Source organism: Pleurodeles waltl, chromosome 8, assembly GCF_031143425.1.
Source record: "Pleurodeles waltl isolate 20211129_DDA chromosome 8, aPleWal1.hap1.20221129, whole genome shotgun sequence".
Classification (NCBI taxonomy): domain Eukaryota; kingdom Metazoa; phylum Chordata; class Amphibia; order Caudata; family Salamandridae; genus Pleurodeles; species Pleurodeles waltl.
In genome coordinates this window covers 1503110902-1503128036 of record NC_090447.1, presented here as the reverse complement: position 1 = coordinate 1503128036, position 17135 = coordinate 1503110902, and the positions used below count along the sequence as shown (strand labels likewise).

The 17135-nt window shown below is 47.1% G+C and overlaps 1 protein-coding gene across 4 annotated transcripts in view; it reads right to left on the bottom strand.

The window, feature by feature from the left end:
• B4GALT4 (beta-1,4-galactosyltransferase 4) overlaps positions 1-17135 on the bottom strand; it is a 163384-nt gene that overhangs the window by 95506 nt on the left and 50743 nt on the right. Inside the window, exon 2 of one of the 4 annotated variants that reach the window (XM_069202773.1) lies at positions 16177-16243. The exons of the other annotated variants lie outside the window; for them this stretch is intronic. The gene's annotated coding sequence lies outside the window, so the exon portion shown is untranslated. The remainder of the gene's footprint in view (positions 1-16176; positions 16244-17135) is intronic. 4 annotated transcript variants of the gene reach the window in all.

The following is a 17135-nucleotide window of genomic DNA, read 5'->3' as shown; positions in this document are numbered from 1 at the left end:
GGATTGTTTTGATAATATAAAGTGAGACGTGAGTGCTGAGAAGATTCTGGTCCCCTTTGAAACGTCTTCTACTATACTTACGGTGGATGCTAGTGTGTCTGGAGTGGGTGCCGTTTTGTCTCAAATTCACCAAGGTGTGGAGAGGACGGTGGCTTTTGCTTTGCGCTCTCTCACTGAGAGTGAGAGGAACGACTCGGTCGTTGAACGGGAGGCTTTAGCGGCTGCGTGGGCAGTAGAATATTTCAGGACATTTTTTGTGGGGCACTGGTTTCAAGTTAAAAACTGACCACAAGCCTTTAGTTAAAGTGTTATCAGCAGGTGGTGCTGGTAAGAGATTGGCCAGATTGGCAGCTCATTTGCAGGAGTCTGTGTACAGTGTTGAATACATTCAGGGATGGAGGAACGTACAGGCTGATGCTCTCTCACGGGTGACTGTGGATTGGAAATTGGTTGATGGTGAGGCACTGCTGATGAAGGGAGAAGAAGGAGCGGTAGCATTGGTGGAGGATTTAGCGCAACATGGTGTGGCTGCCTTCTCTAAAGAAGAGTGGTTGCAAGGGATGATGGATGATTCTGTACTGCAGTACATGAGTAAAATGATTATTGAGGGAGGAATGAGAGAGAGCGCTGTGGTGGTGTCGGTAAGACCCTACATCAAGGTTTCGGATGAGCTGTCGTTGGGGGATGGAGGTGTAATAATGAGGGGTGACAGATTTGTACCTCCGGAGAAGTTACGAAGGAAAATTAGACATTTGGCACATGAAGGACATTTAGGACAAACATTGACTCAAAGAAGAGTTAAGGAAAACTTTTGGTGGCCTGGGGTTGATATGCAAACTGCCCAGTGGGTGGAAGAGTGTGTTCAGTGTAAGGAGAGTGAAAAAAGGCTAAAGCTGGGAAAAAAATCTTTGATGGGTCATATTGAAGATCCAGGTGAAGCATGGCACACTGTTTGTATGGACTTTATTGGACCACTGCCTGGGGTGGGTCATGATAAAAAAAATTGCTTTAGTCCTGGTGGATGTGTTTTCTAAATGGATGGAGGTTGATTTTTTGAGGGAAGTGTCAACAAAGAGTACTATTTCTGTTTTAAAGGTACTGTTTCGGAGGGAAGGTTGTCCGCATACCCTCATTACTGACAATGGTACACAGTTGACGTCCCTTGAGATGAAGGAGTTTTTGCTAACTTATGGTATCACTCACAGACGTACTGCACTTTATAATCCCCAAGCCAATGGCGTTGTTGAGCATATGAATCGTATGGTCAAGGGTACAATTCAGTTGGCGGTGCAGGTAAACCAAAACGTTGATTCAGTTGTGCAAGAGATGATCTGGGCTCATCGTACCACGCAGTTGAGAGACAAGGGAAAAATGTCATTTGAGTTCATGAGGGGGCGAAAGGCCAGATCGAAGTTGGTTCCTGGTTGGCTGGAGGGTGGTCGGACCAAACTGGACAATCATGGGGAGAACCACGGTCAGGCGGATGTTCGGATATACAAGTCGGTGATTGTACGAAAGTCAAGGATGGACGTGGGGGTGCAGGTTGGACAAGGTTTTGCGGCAATGAGGTCAAACAAGTTAACAATTTTTATGTGGTTTTGGCCAATGGCACTAAGTGGAATAAAAGGAGGGTGGCTTTATATCAGAAAGGTGGTGTTGGTGCAGGAAATTTGAACGCCATTGATGAGGATGAAGAATGCAGTGGGTTTATGCTATCTGAGGGAGGAGTTGAGAGACTGGGTTGTGACGCTTCGCTAAGGTTCTCGCTTAATGAGAATGAGACGGGGATTTGGAGGAACAAACTTGTGTGGAGAAAGAAGGAAGTAAGATGGAGTTCAGGAGTGGAAGAGTGAGAAGACCACCTGCATATTTGAATGGTTATGTGAGGGACTTAAAAAAGAAATGAAATCTTCCTTGAAGTGTATCTTTCTTAGTTTTGGTTTGCTGTATTCGTTAGTTTTATATTTCCTTTTGAGATTAACTGTTTATTATTCTTTTGTAAATTGTTACTCTAATTCATTCTTGTTGTAAAATGATGATGGAGGGGGATGTGTTGTATCTTGGTATGCACGGGCGGGTTCCGTGAGCTCAAGCGCTTCGCTGAACCCCGAACGTGCTCGTGCAATTAAAAGAATGCAGGGTTTTGAAAGCGGTGAGCAGTTGGTTTTTTGTGAGTGCGACATCTCTAGAGTAGGTCGAATAAATGGGATCTCGGCAAAACGAATAAGACTCGTGAGGATTTTTATTACAAAAAGCCTCCTTGTGTATATTTTAACAGTAAGGCAAAGAGGAAGTGCTGTAAAAGAAGGTGGGAGGAGAGTAAAAAAATGGCTAGGGCTGGGTAGTAGAATTCCTTCAATCAATGGCTAGTGCACAGGAAAATTGTGGCACTTTCACCACCACCTTCTCAGAACTTTTTCGGCCCCGGGAAGACTTGATCGGAAGAAGGCTCTGCTGGAAGAAGAATCCTTACTCCTGGCTCAACTTGGAAGAATATGACTCACACAAAGACACAAGGATTCGTCAATCCAGCTGAGACCCAGGGACTCAAACTGCTTTCCATTGGGACAAGTGGATGCATTCTGTTTACCTGCTTCGGGGACACAAAATGCAGGAATCCTAATTCCAAGAAGGCCAAGTGGACTAAAGAGGACTAGACCTGCAGGAGACCTGGCTGGAGAAAAACGTAGTGCACAGAAGGTTCCCCTGAGGAGCTAGGGGCTGAAGGACTAACCAGAGTAAGCTACCCCAGCAGCTAAAGACTAGGCCTGAATGTAAAACTCACTTGGTGTATCCAACCTCCACTCAATCACAGTTGGCCTGAAAATGTGCCTAAGCCTCTGTTCACTGCGAACCATTGTTTAACCACGGTGCCCAACTTCTTTCTTGGCACTTTTTGCCTTAAAACTTTAAAAATCTGTATCTGTGGTTCACCTTAACCGATTTCCATGATCTTGGTGTCTTTTCTGTTCATTCATGGGTGTGGAATTCTTATAATCCAATGCCCAGGACATATTGTTTGAAGTCAAGGACAACATAATGTCATGTTTACTTTGTCCTTGGTAAACTATGAACAAAATGTTTTATTAAACTACTGTGAAATTTTAGGTATAATTTCTTTGAAGCATCATTTTGTAAAATGTACTGATGCATGCTAGTATTTCCCAAAAAATATTCATGGTGAAAAATCAGAGTAACCAGTTTCAGTGAGATTATGGGAAACATGAAAACAAGCATTGGCAAAGCCAATAGGTCAGACATTGGTGGTCAGTCTATTGGTTGTGTCAATGTGTATCTTGTTTTGACAAGGCTTTTGTAAAACTTTATTGTTGTGGGAGCTGCCAAACCCTCACCATTGTAACAAACATTGGCAAAAAGCAAAAATATTTTTGGGTCTCAAAAAGCACACATTAACAAAGTAGTTCCAGGTACTGAACAAAATTAATTTGTGTGCCAATCTGCTCCTTGTGAATTAGCAGATAGTTATAACTCACTGTGAAGCCAGACAATAGATGGACAGAGAGAGATAGAATTTTAATAAAAACAGAAGGTCTTGGTTAATACCAGACCTAATTGGGGGGCCCAATTATTAAAGAAAGTCACAAAAGTGCACCCATGGTATAGCTCTTTACATTAGTACAGATTATTTTATTTCGTAAACTCACAAGAATTTACAGAAGTAGAACATAAAATCGTACTCCTAGAAAGTATTTGCAAACCGTATCTCAGCACAAGCAAATATGCATGTGTAGATTTACTCATGTGAAAATCTGTTGAGCATTTTCAAGTTCACTTTCCCTCCAACCACTTTTTTCCCCAACCATGGCAGAAGCTTTAATTCTGCCCTGGTCAGGAGTAAATTTCCAAACATGCAAGTTAGTAGGTTTGCCCAGACTCAAAAAGGCATTCCAACCCTGGAAATATTGCTTACCGTTACCTCCAGCCCTAGCATGTAGATCCACATAAAGGTAGCAAAATAAGGAAATTACTAATATTAAAGGCCTACTACGGTATTAGCCATGGCATAATCAGAGAATCTTTTTTTGTCAGAGCTCTTATATAATGAGATTACTGCCTTAAGTCGTTGCAGCGCTACATAGCACCAGAAGGACAAGTAGATTTGTTTATTAAATTCCAAGCCCCTGTAATTTACTCCATTCTTCTAAATTGTTTTAGGCATTTTATTATGTCATGTTCTTTGCAAATGTTGGTACAGCTTCAACTTAACACGTATTTTTCTGTTGACTGCCTGCTACTTGTGCCACAAGTACAAGGGATTGAGCAGAGATACTCTCAGAATGCGTTTTGACCTAATCAGTGGGGATTTATTGTGTTGGTAGGCATATTCCCCTCCAAATAAATAGCCCCATTTCTGACGAGCATCCTGTATGTGAGATGAGTATACCCATACCTGTGTTCTGTAGCTCGCTGTGTCATAGACCACAAAGTGCATGGGTTGCTTGTGTTCCCTTGTTTACTTTGTTTTTCTTACTGTAACAGGCAATACACATGATCACATACCCCCCAAAAAATATGCTAACCTCTAACAATGTGTTTAGTTGCCCGGACATAGGGGGTCTTGAGATAAAAGACTGATTATGAAGTCACTGCTTGAACCGCTGAAGATGGCGAACTTGTCCTAGCAGACCTCCAGCAAGCAGACTACGCAATCCCTCACAATCCTACCGCCATATATTGTAATTGTAATTGTAATTGTAATCGTATTTATATAGCGCTTACTACCCCTGACGAGGCGTCGAAGCGCTTTTCGATGAGTAGCACGCTACTCCGGTACCCAACAAGAATTAGTGATGGATTAGTATAATTTAATAAGGAGTACAGTTTTAGTATTATTATGAGTTAATTTGAGTTGCGGATATGAGAGTTTGTTAGTTAGATTGACTGGAGTAATGGAGGGGTGGAGGAGGAAAGAAATCCAGAAGTGTTAATTGGGAGTTTATCCTTCATTTGCTCAATCCAAAGGCTTGAGATGAATAAAAGGGGGGCGGAGGGGAAAGAGGATGTGGAAGGGTTAGGGAGAGCATAGTAGCAGGGTGAGATGAATGCAGGAGAATTTAGTAGGGTTGTGTGGGAGGTCACAGAGGTAGAGTGAGGTTTGGTGAGTTAGATGTGGGGGTGGAGGGATGAGCTTAGGCAGAGATATTTAGGAGATGGAAGTGGTCGAAGGGATTTGGGATGAGTCCGAGTGAGAATGGAGGATAGTTTGATAGAGACATGACATAAGAGCGATGAGTAGATAAGTGTGATAAAAAGAGAGCAGAAATTCATAGAAACATGCCAGGCACAGAAACAACATATACACATATATATATATATATATTTATACACACACACACACGACTATACACACACATCTGCACATACAATACATAATTAGAAACATGGGTAAAAATACTTAGTCGTCCATCCATCATCTTGGTAAAAAGGCGGGAACTCCCCCACCTACCTCGAGGGTGGACGGGGCGTGGCCCAGCGGGCGGAGCCCACAGGTGCTCCACAAAGGGAGAAACCCTCCACTCTGTGTCTCCAGCAGAGGAAGACAGAAACCGCGCGTCCCAGTCAGACACAGACCACGCTCCAGCACATCATCAGCTCACCTCCAGGAAGGATTCCAGATCCCCTCCGCCATGGGATCTCTGAGCGCACAGCCCCGCCCCGCCCCATCCCTGCTAATATATGGCACAGACAGGCCAAAGGCAGCCAAAGTGTTCTAGACCAGCCACTGAGAATGGAGAGGAAAGCGTGGCTGGCCTGCCAAGAAATGCATATCCCCTCCCCCTCGCACCCGTCTCATCCCCCCCCTCCATCACTGAAAATGCTCTAGGCACAGGCCCAAACGTATGAAAACAATCAGCTATACTACAGGCCTTTAGCTCAAATTACGCACAGCTTGTACAGGGTGCCTCTTGCTCCAACCCGAGACACGATCAGACCCCAACACGAGAAACACAATGAAATAATCACAGTGGACGAGGTAAAAAAAAGGCGATATACAACCTGGCCCACATAAAACTCCAGGGTTGGACGGAATCCCAAAGACTAGTCGAAATGTACAACAACAAGGCCCTCAGTACCGGAGCGCTTCGAGCCTCCGTTTAGAAGTCCCTTCTCATATCCCTACTGAAAGGAGATAAGGACTCCACCCGTCTCTCCTCTTATCAACCCATAGCCATATTGGACGCCGATTACAAGATACCTGCCAAGATCCTAGAGGAACAGTACTTACAGGTGCTCCCCACCCTGGCTCACCCTGATCAGAACATTTTTTTACCGGGACACAACACATTTAACAACATCAGACGACTCTCTCATGTCATGGTTCAGGCCTCATTAAATTACCCACAAGCAGCACATCTCTTATTAGACCTCTAAAAACCTTTTTATTCCGTGTCCTGGGATTACCTCTTTGACGTCTTGTGGGCAACAGGTATAGGCCAATGCAGGCTTGCATACACAAACCAGTCATCAAGGGTGCGCGTAGACCGCTTAATCTGGTCTCCTTTCCCACTGGCTGAGGAACACGCCAGGGCTGCCCCCTCTCCCCTAACCTATTTGCCATCGCCATGGAGCAGTTGGCCCGTCACCTCCGCCAGGAGGGCCAGCTTTGGGGTATTCCTCTAGACAGGTCTACATACGCTGTGCCGCTCTATGCAGGTTACCTGTTGGTATATATCCAAGACAGATCCACAGAAATGATCTCAATTTCAACAACCTGCTGAGACTATGAATAAGCTGCAGGCTTCCAGGTAAACTGTAGGAAATTGTGTGCATTCCCTCTGCAGCAATGCACTTCCACAGGCAATCTGCATGGGTGATGCTCCATTAACTTGGATGACAGCAGCGGTTCACTACATAGGGGTCAGATTATATAATTCCCAAAGGGATTTGTTTGAGGACAATCTGCAGCAGGCTTTCGCATCCCTCAAATCCCACATGTAATTCTGGCAGGGCTGCCCCTCGCTGTTTACGGGTAAGGACTATGCTATCGAAAATGGTCATCCTACCCTGCCTCCTGTACTATTTTGTTAATGTACCAGTGTTTCCCCTCTGGCATTTTTTCAGGGATCTGGACCAGATGCTAGGGGACCTGCAGTGGAACTGTGGGGGATGACTAGTGGCCCTCCTTAAACTCCAACTGATAGTGGTCAGGGAGGGATGGGGGAGCCATACTGTTAAACACCTTACCTTGTGGCACAGCTTCAATGGGTATCCCGATGGTTAGCAGGTTCAAACCTATACGAAACGAGCAATGGGGCAGGCCCTCTTCTCCTACATATGATACGTCAGCTCTTTCGCCCCACTATTAAAATACACCAATCATGGACCTTCCACATGTGGGTCGCCTGAAAGTGCCAGCTGATGAAACATGTATACCCCTACTACCCTCACCATCCCCCTGTAGGGCCTATCAGGAACCTCGGGCCCTTTACGGCTGATCAGTTATCAGAGTGGCACAGTCACTCCTCAGATAACGTAGGAGAACTTTTTCAGGATACCCAGGTCCTCACATTCGATCAACTACACCAGCACCATAACGTTCCCCCAGGTCAGTTTTTAACATGGACAGCTACTAGTTGCGCTCCACTCACTATGGGGAGCAATAGATGAAGAACCGCTGACCCACGCTGTGATACACACCCTATACATCATGGAGGGGGGGACGATACCTCTTCACATGGCTATATAAAGCGATTAGGGAACATATCAGGACCCGACTGGCGTACCTTCAATGCCTGTGGGAAGAGGACCTGGCGAGACCTCTCCACAACACTTGATGGCCCAGAGACCTGGAGTCCCCCCCAGACCATCTCCAGAAATGCTCATTTTAAAAACATTCAATACATGGTCCTCCAAAGGGCCTATCTCACACTTTCCCGGCTAAATTACATGTTACTCACAGCTAATCTCACCTGCCTCAGATGGCATGCCCAAACTGCTAACGTTCAACATATGCTTTGGTCATGCCACAGCATAGCGAGCTTCTGGCACACTATGCCCACCTCATTGGCCACCGTCACCAAACTTAAAACATTAAACTCCTGGGAGGCCACAGTTCAATGCATTTTCCCTGGGAGGAAAAACAACAAGGTGAGGGCACATTTCGTCAACCTCACCCTCCTGCTGGCTAAACATCTCCTGACCATGGACTGGCGTGCCCCACATCCCTCTCCTCACCCCCAGGGGCACAAGGCGCTACTTCGATAGGGAGAGCTACACTGGAGAGAAGACTGATGAATACGCAGGCGCCCAAAAGCCGCAGCCTGGGACACCTTGCTTCTGCAGGATACTGATTAAAGAAAACCCCCTCCCACCTCCCTAATTACTGTGGACTCCAAGACCGCCATAGGCAGTCCCAGACCTGGACTCTGTGAGATTGATATCCTCCTGCGCACCACACAAAAATAACCCCTCAAGATTCCTCCTCCCCCACCTTGGAAATGTCGGAAAATGGCAGTCAGACCACTGCCCCGGTGACCGTTTCCATATCCGCCCGCCCATCCCAGAACACCCCCTAATCCCTCTCAGTAACATTCTACCAACTTTGCTCGTGCCCCTTCCTAGTTGCGCTCCCCCCCACCCAATTCCCCCTGGCCCTGAAGTCCCCCACCACTGCACTGCCCAGCTGGTCAACAGAGGTTCCGTGCATTATTTACTTTTTCGGGCCCCTCTCATCCTCTCAGGACACAAAGGGAAAATGTTGCCGCAGCACGCATTTACCGAGAATGCCCTCCCCACAATACTAACCATCATTTTTGTTCTCTCCCCACTCTGAGTGCTAAATAACCAAATCCTGTGTTCTCCTGTTCTGTTATCTCCAGAAAATGTCATGTTACTGTCGGAAATTGCTTTTTTTCTTCTCCAACTTATTCATTTTGCAAGTGACAAACAACATAAAAAAACAAAAAAAATGTTTTTTTTTTAAATGGACTCACAGCTTTCTTAGATGATGTCAAACTGTCTTTTTCGGCACATTTGTTGCCTCCAAGCTTTGAGAGGCACAGTAAGGTTGATAGCCTAGTTGATGGAGCTACCACGTCCTTCAAGCCCTTGGAGCACATTCCGCCTGCCTCAGTTTTGGTTTTCTGCTTAAGACACCCTAGCCTGTGGTCAACCCTTAAGCTCTGAACGACTTGTTACTCAACGTTCAACATGTCTCCTGTTTTTTTTCTCTCGAAGGTACCACCTACATTAGGTGTTGCAATATCACTGACCCGGTCAGTGCATTGCTCTGGCTCCCGTGGCTGCACCTTGTAAGTAGAGCCCTTTCCCTGGCTCCTCTGAACTCCTGACCACTGTCAGGAGTTCGAGGCCCTCCTCCACTGCCCTGCGCCTTATCCCTGGTGTCGAGTGGGAGAGCTCTGCTTTCCTACTAGGCTACCTCCTGCCTCTCTCCTCCTTTTCTCAGCTTTGCTCTCTGTTCTGCTTCACTTCTGTCCCTTTGTGCTCCTTTTGCTTCGCGCTACACTCTTCCTCATTTTTCTCTCACTCCGCTCTCTCTCTCACTTTTGCTCTCTCCCCCGCTGCTTCTGCCCCTGCGGCACCACCCCCCTCCTCTCTCTCTCGCGCTGCACTCCCGCCGCTGCTGCTGCCCCCGCCCCCCCTTTTTGAGACCCACCCCTCTTTTGCACAGTTTTTCATCTCCACGTCTGCCTCCCAGATGTCTTCTCCTCCCCCCCACCTCCCTACTTAATGGCAGCCGCTGCGTGGTAGGTCGAGCAATATCACTGACCTGGTCAGTGCACTGCTCTGCCTCCCGTGGCTCCACCTTGTAAGTAGAGCCCTTTCCCTGGCTCCTCTGAACTCCTGACCCCTCCTCCAAGCCATTTTTCACCCCCGCTCCTACCTCCCAGCTGTCCTCTCCCCCCCCCCACCTCCCTACTTAATGGCAGCTTCACACAGCAGGCGTGCCACTGGCATGCCAAAGGCAAGCCCGTCTGCACCCATCCGCGCCTGGACTGCGCCCAGCGCCAGAACCTCGGGCTCCGGATACCCCCACCGCTGCCACGCACGTCTTCACTACGACACCGCCACCCTCCGCGCCCTCAACACCGGCCACTCTCCCGCCTGCCTTCAAGCCTCCCTGCAGACCACCTGCGGACCCTTCTCCTGCCGGAACTGCACCTTCACCAGCCTCCACGCCAATGACCCCACCCACCAAGGCAGGACGCAACCATCTCCGATGTATTCTCCTCAACACCCGCTCCGTTCACAAGCATGCAGTAGAGCTATGGAATCTACTCGACTCAGCCTCCCAAGACGTTGCCTTCCTGACCAAGACCTGGATGAACCCCTCCTCAGTGCCTGACATCGCCATAGCCATCCCGGACGGCTACAAGATCACCCGCAGGTACTGCTCCAACAAAAGAGGAGGAGGCATTGCCATCATCCACAAGAACACCCTCAGGATCACAACCAGCACCGAAGACACCCTTAGCACCACCGAACACCTGCACTTCCAGATCCACACCGACCAAAACACCACCCTCCAAGGGACCCTCGTCTACAGCCCCCTCACCCCCGACAGCAGTTCAGCGACTCCATCACCAACATCATCAGCACACACGCGCTCGCATCCACTAACTACATACTACTCGGGGACTTAAACTTCCACTTCGAGAACACCAACGACAACAACACCGCCACCCTGCTCGACAACCTCTCCAACCTCGGCCTCAAACAGCTCGCCACAACACAGACCCACTCTGCAGGACACACACTCAACCCTATTTTCTCCGCCAGCAATCACCTCTCCTTCAGCCACACCACCGAACTCCACCGGACAGATCACCGCTGCATCCACTTCGCCTTCAAGAAACCCACAACACACCCCCACCCACAACGTATCCCCCACCGCAGTTAGAACACGGTCACCCAAGACCAACTTATCACAACACTCTCCTAGAACGCACCCATCGACACCACGGACACTGATGCAGCTGCCTGCAACTTCAGGCAATGGGTCGACACCTGTGCCAATACTCTTGCACCAATCAAGAATCCCTCCAACAGACGCACCGACAGAAAAGCCTTCTGGTTTACCGCCTCCACGAATCTAAACAAACCTGCCAAAAACTTCAAAGAAAGTGGCGCCAAGATCAAACTCTGGACAACCACATAGCCTTCAAAAACGCTATCCGATGACACCACCAACTCATCTGAGCCCCCAAGAGACACGCCTTCAAAGACCGAATCAACAACGCACACAGCCACAAGGAGCTCTTCAACATTGTGAAGGAACTCTCCAACGCCAACGACATCCCACCATCCCAAGACCTCTGCGACTCCCTAGCCTCCTACTTACATCGCAAGATTGCAGATATCCACAAAAGCTTCAGCACCCAGAACCCCCTGGCAACCATCAACACCACAGATTCACCTCCAACCAACCTCCTGCTCTCCCGGACCCCCATCAACGACAACAACACCATCAAAATCACCATCCACTCCAGCTCCCTATCTGACCACTGCCTTCCCCACATCCTCAAGAAGGCAAGCTCCGTCATCGCACCCCAATTTCGGAAGATCATCAACAGCTCCTTCGAGTCCGCCACGTTCCCAGAGAGCTGGAAACGTGCCGAGATTAACGCCCTCCTCAAAAAAACCAAGGACCTCAAGAACTTCCGGTCTATCTCCCTGCCCCCCTTCCCGGCAAAAGTCATTGAGAAGGCTGTCAACATACAACTAACCTGCTTCCTCGAGGAGAACTGCACCCTGGACCCTTCCCAATCCGGATTCCGCAGCAACCACAGTACCGAAACCGCCCTCATTGCCGCCACCGCCGACATCAGAACCATACTGGACAACGGTGAAACATTGGCTCTCAACCTCCTGGACCTCTCGGCCACGTTCTACACAGTCTGCCACCACACCCTAGGCTCACGCCTCAGCAATGCAGGAATCCACGACAGAGCCCTGGACTGGGTCTCCTCCTTTCTCACCGGCAAAACCCAGAGAGTCCGCCTCCCCCCATTCTGCTTGGAGGCCACCAAAATCATCTGCAGCGTACCCCAGGGTTTGTCCCTCAGCCCGACCCTCTTCAACATCTACATGGCCCCACTCGCTAACATCACCCGATCCCACAACCTCAACATCATCTCATACGCTGACAACACCCAGCTGATCCTCTCCCTCACCAAGGACTCCGCCAAGATCAACCTCCACGAAGGAATGAAGGCCATCGCCGAATGGATGAAGAGCAGCTGCCTCAAGCTCAATTCGGACAAGACGGAAGTCCTCATCTTCGGCTCCACCCCCTCCGCATGGGTTGACTCCTGGTGGCCTGCCACTCTCGGAGCCGCTCCGACTCCCAACGACCACGCACCCAACCTAGAATTCCTCTTGGACTCCTCACTATCCATGACCCAGCAAGTCAACGCCATCTCCTCCTCCTGCTTCAACATCCACCGCATGCTCTGAAAGATCTACAAATGGGTACCCACTGAAACCAGAAGAACAGTCACCCAAGCCCTCCTAAGCAGCAAACTGGACTACGGCAATGCCCTCTATGCAGGAACCACAGCCAAACTCCAGAAGAGGCTGCAATGCATCCAGAACGCCTCCACACACCTCATCCTTGATATCCCCCACCACTGCCACATCACAGACCACCTGAGAAACCAGCACTGGCTCCAAGTCAACAAGAGAATCACCTTCAAACTCCTCACCTATGCTCACAAAGCACTGCACAACCCCGGACCAGAATACCTCAACAGACAGCTCTCTTTTTACACCCCGACCCAGCATCTCCCCTCTGTCGACCTTGCCCTCGCAACCGACCCACGCGTCCGCAGAACTACAACCAGCGTAGATCATTCTCGCACCTCGCCGCCAAACCGTGGACCACTCTTTCCACCCACCTGCATCAGACCAAAGACCTCCTTACCTTCAGGAAACTTCTCAAGACCTGGATGTTCGAACAGTAGCAGCACATCACCCCCCCCCTCAATCCCCCCCCTCAGCAACTTGAGACCCACGTGGGTAAGTAGTGCACTTGACAAATTCCTGATTGATCGATTGATTGAATTTTCGCAGAACAATCATGAGATGGCCTGCTGTACCTCTTTATATTTGATGCGCTATTCTACTCTGTCAAACGTGAACTTAGAACAAGGGCTCGTTTTGCTAAAGTAACCACTTTTCTGGAGTCTTGTGTTGTGCAGCATTTTTAGCACCAATGTGGACTGACAAGAAGGATACATTTCCTATTTAAAACATATTTGAAAAGCATGCTTCTGCACTAAAGAAATGTGCAAATAGGATATTTTAAGTACGTAAGCATGCAGTGTGAGCTCTACCGAAAGATAGAGGGAGTGTGCAGAATGATTCTGAAGAGAGTATGATGGGTTTTGACGTTCATACCCAAAACTGAAACGAGCATTCACAAATCCAAAGGATCTGGCACTGACTGTCAGCCTTTTGGCTTTGTGGCTGCTTGTTCTGTTTTGTCATGGTTTTCACAAACGTTTATTATTGGGAAGGCTTCTGGAACCTCATCACTCTTTTAAATTAAGAAAGAAAAAAAAAAAGGTTTGCTATTCTGCCATACTAATGCCTGGCGGCCAAGGGAACTACTTTGTGTGTGGGTGTGTTCCTGCGAAAAGAGGGGTAAGAAATCACTCGCAGTGAAGTCAGCCAGTGGTGAAAGTCTGTTCCATTGCTTCATGATGTACGCAGTAGTGGGAGGAGGAAATATTATAAGCGACACAACACCTGACCAATAGATCAACACGGTTTGCTGGAAGCCCTTATCAGTATATAGAGGTCATGGCTAACGCCAGCCCTAAACAAGCATTGGCAAAGCCAGCAGGTCAGGCATTCGCTCACAGCCTTTTTTTGGCTTTGTCGAAGCTTGTTCCATCATTGCTTTTGCAAAACCTTATTGTTGGGGGTTGCTGAGTCTTTGCAAATATAAAAAAAAAATGCCTTTTGTAGTTTCAAAAAGCACATATTTCTATGGTGTCCACTACCATAAAGGGAACTATTTTTGTGTGGATGTGCTCCTTATGAAAGGGAAGAACCCATCACTCGCAGTGAAGTTAGCCAAAGGCTGAAGTTAGCAAACACTCCGCCCTATGCTATCGCAGAGGGAAGAAAAACGTGAGTAATACAAATACAGACTAATGGATGAAGAGGATTGGCTGAAAGCCTTATACGTCTATTATACGCATAATTGTAGTGACGTCAAAAGGCCTTGGCCAATACCAGGCCTAAAAATGTTTATAGCAACTGGAAACTAAATGAATGCCCAAATAATAATCTCACAAAACGATACTGAAAAGCATTATTTGTCGGGCAAGTAGGAATATATGTAGTCGGATATAAAATCCGTGAGAATGTTTTTAAAAAACTGTTCCGCTGCACAAATATATCCTCCCCACCGCGGGCGTTCTGAGGTGCAGGTCTGCTGAGGTGTTAGTCGCAGGACATCTGGCGCAAAAACCAACACAATTAATGGATTTTACAGATCAAAGCAAATTTACGCCGGTGGAAATAAACTCCGATAGGCCCTTTGTCCTAAGCAAGCGATTCCCTCTATCTAATCTTCCAGGTGTTTGTGCATTACCCCGAGGTCCGCCTTGGTAGCTGTAATCAGCTGCCGGAGGTGAAACATTAGCTCTTCCTGAACTATTCACAGGCCTAACCATTCCATCCTGCTCAGGTTACCCCTCTTCCAAAGGAGGCAGCGAGTTGCACAAGAACACACAATGAGGAAAGGTGTAATTTCGTTTCAATTATTCACAGGTCTAGGATTTCTTACTTGGAAGCCCAGATAAAGTGCCACAATTTTACTAGAAGGCTTATCGACCGTGTTCATCGGCATACTGTGCGCACACAAACACGGAGTGAATGCACGAGCGCCGATTAGAGCAATTACACAACATAAAGCTAAAAGGTGGCATTTTATTTATATTGTAGGTTCTATATTAGTGATTTAAAAATCCAGTATCTCTCTGCTGCTTGTAATAAACTCCTCGGTTATCCTTACTCTGGCAACAATCCCAGACTACCAGAAAAGCCTCAGTAAGAAAACTAAACTTGGGCTCTGAAGAAGGCCACGGGTAGGGTGACCAGGCTTCCCGGATTTACCGGGACAGTCCCGGGTTTTCACCAGCTGTCCCGGCAGATTTCGAGAAATGTAGCTCATGTCCCGGTTTTTTTAGATAGTCAATCCAAAACCGTGAGAGGCGACTTTTGTGTTTACAAAAGCAAGGATAGTTAGCAGCTGTTATAAGAAAGCAAATTAAATAAGAGGCATAATACTGGATTGAAAAATTGCACTTTATTTATGTTTTTAGTGTCTCTTCTGGAATTCTGTGCTATCGGGTGCAGTCATTCTGTGCGCTCAGTTGAAGTAAATATGTAGTCCATCTATTTTTGTGCAATGTCCCGGTTTTGGGCTTTAAAATTCTGGTAACCCTATCCACGGGGCCCCAAGGCACTGACCTGCCACAACACTCATACCCACTAGTGGAGTGAGCCAGGCTCCCATCTGCATCTCTCCCTAGCGCTGGTCGCTACAGCATTCATGTCCGTGGAGTAAACTATCAGCCAGGCACTAGAATTATGCGGTCAGGCAGCCATGGCATTTTCTGCATAACAAATGGGTTTGCCTTATCTGCCATTTAATCCAACATATGCTACACAATCTCCAGATTTTATTTAAAAAAAAATAAATAAAAAAAAACATTTTCTTTCTAGCTCTAACAGATCAAAAGTTACTAAAAGTGCAGCAAAGTGCATCGGTGCATTGGATGGATTTATGATGGTCACCTTTCAACTAAATTATAATGCATAACTTATGAGGTTAAACTGGTATGAATAAGGTAAAACCTTTTCCCAGACAGTGTTTACATGTGAAAAAAATAACAGAATTATGAAGTAATATAGTGACAAAATGTGCTGCATTACACTGCATCAATTCCTTTTCTTTTCGCATAATTTGATCCATACCTTCCACATATTTCCAGTGGCCCTGGATGTCAGCGCTGGAACTCTCTTGTCACCAACCAACCACTTCCCAGAATCTGACTGGATAAAAAGTCAAAGAGACAACAACACTGCAAAAGTATCAAGACTCTGACACACAAAGTGTTGGAAGTGGACTGTTGGTCCACAACCCAAGGACTGCCCAGACTAGCCTCTCCAGTCACTTACCCGCCTTCCTGGTTCCTTTCTTCTCAAACTTTCATCAAGATGCATCAAGTTCCTCTCCGTAAAGCATCTGCAAATCCACCAAGCCGGATGTCACCAAATGCACTCCACTAAAGGCGCTCTCACTCAAACTGAAAGCTCCTGCACCACACTCATGTTCCTGCACAGCTCACATGTCGTTAGTCACTCATTTAAACATGGGGTGCCAAATACCACAACACACTTGTCCATTTTAAGTGGCATGGATTGCAATCTAGAGTTAGCCTCCTACACAGGAGACAGTCGCATTCCATGGAATGATTCTTCTCGATTCCACATCACCAGTTGGTGTTCCAAAAGGATCGGTCAACATCTCCTGGTCTGGTTTCTCTGGACTGCTACCCTCATCAATACCATCTTCTCTTTGATCATTGCAACAATTTCCGGATGTCTCCAAATAATTTTTTTATCTTCTGGTTACTACTCGAATTGAGTTTTTGACTTGGTTTGAGGCTTGGGTTTGCATTTGTGGGTGAGAGTCGGAATTGTGATAGGGGGTTGTAGATGATTAACTAGGGTTGTGGATTTAGAGTTTAGTTATGGGATTAGTTATTGAATTAGAGTTAAGATTAATATGGGATGCTGTGTTGGTGTTGTCTCACAGTTGGATTTGTGAAGTTCTTTTGTAGCTGGAGTTATGTTGTCATCATTGTTTTGTTGTTGGGAGTGTTGAGATGGTGGGAGTTGCTGCAGCGAGATGAGAAAGTGAAGTCAGCGGGCCCTACAGTGCAGCATTTTACCATAAAATGTGAAATTGCACGTGCCAAAATAGTTTATGGTCACAACTGTACCTATTTTGGCTACTACTTTCGAAAACAATTGTGCATAAGGTCCAATGCAAAAAAAAAAAAAGAAAACTGAATTTATGCCTTATTCAAAGCCAATGGGTCTGGATTCTAGTTAAAGGAAGTGCTTGATAATAA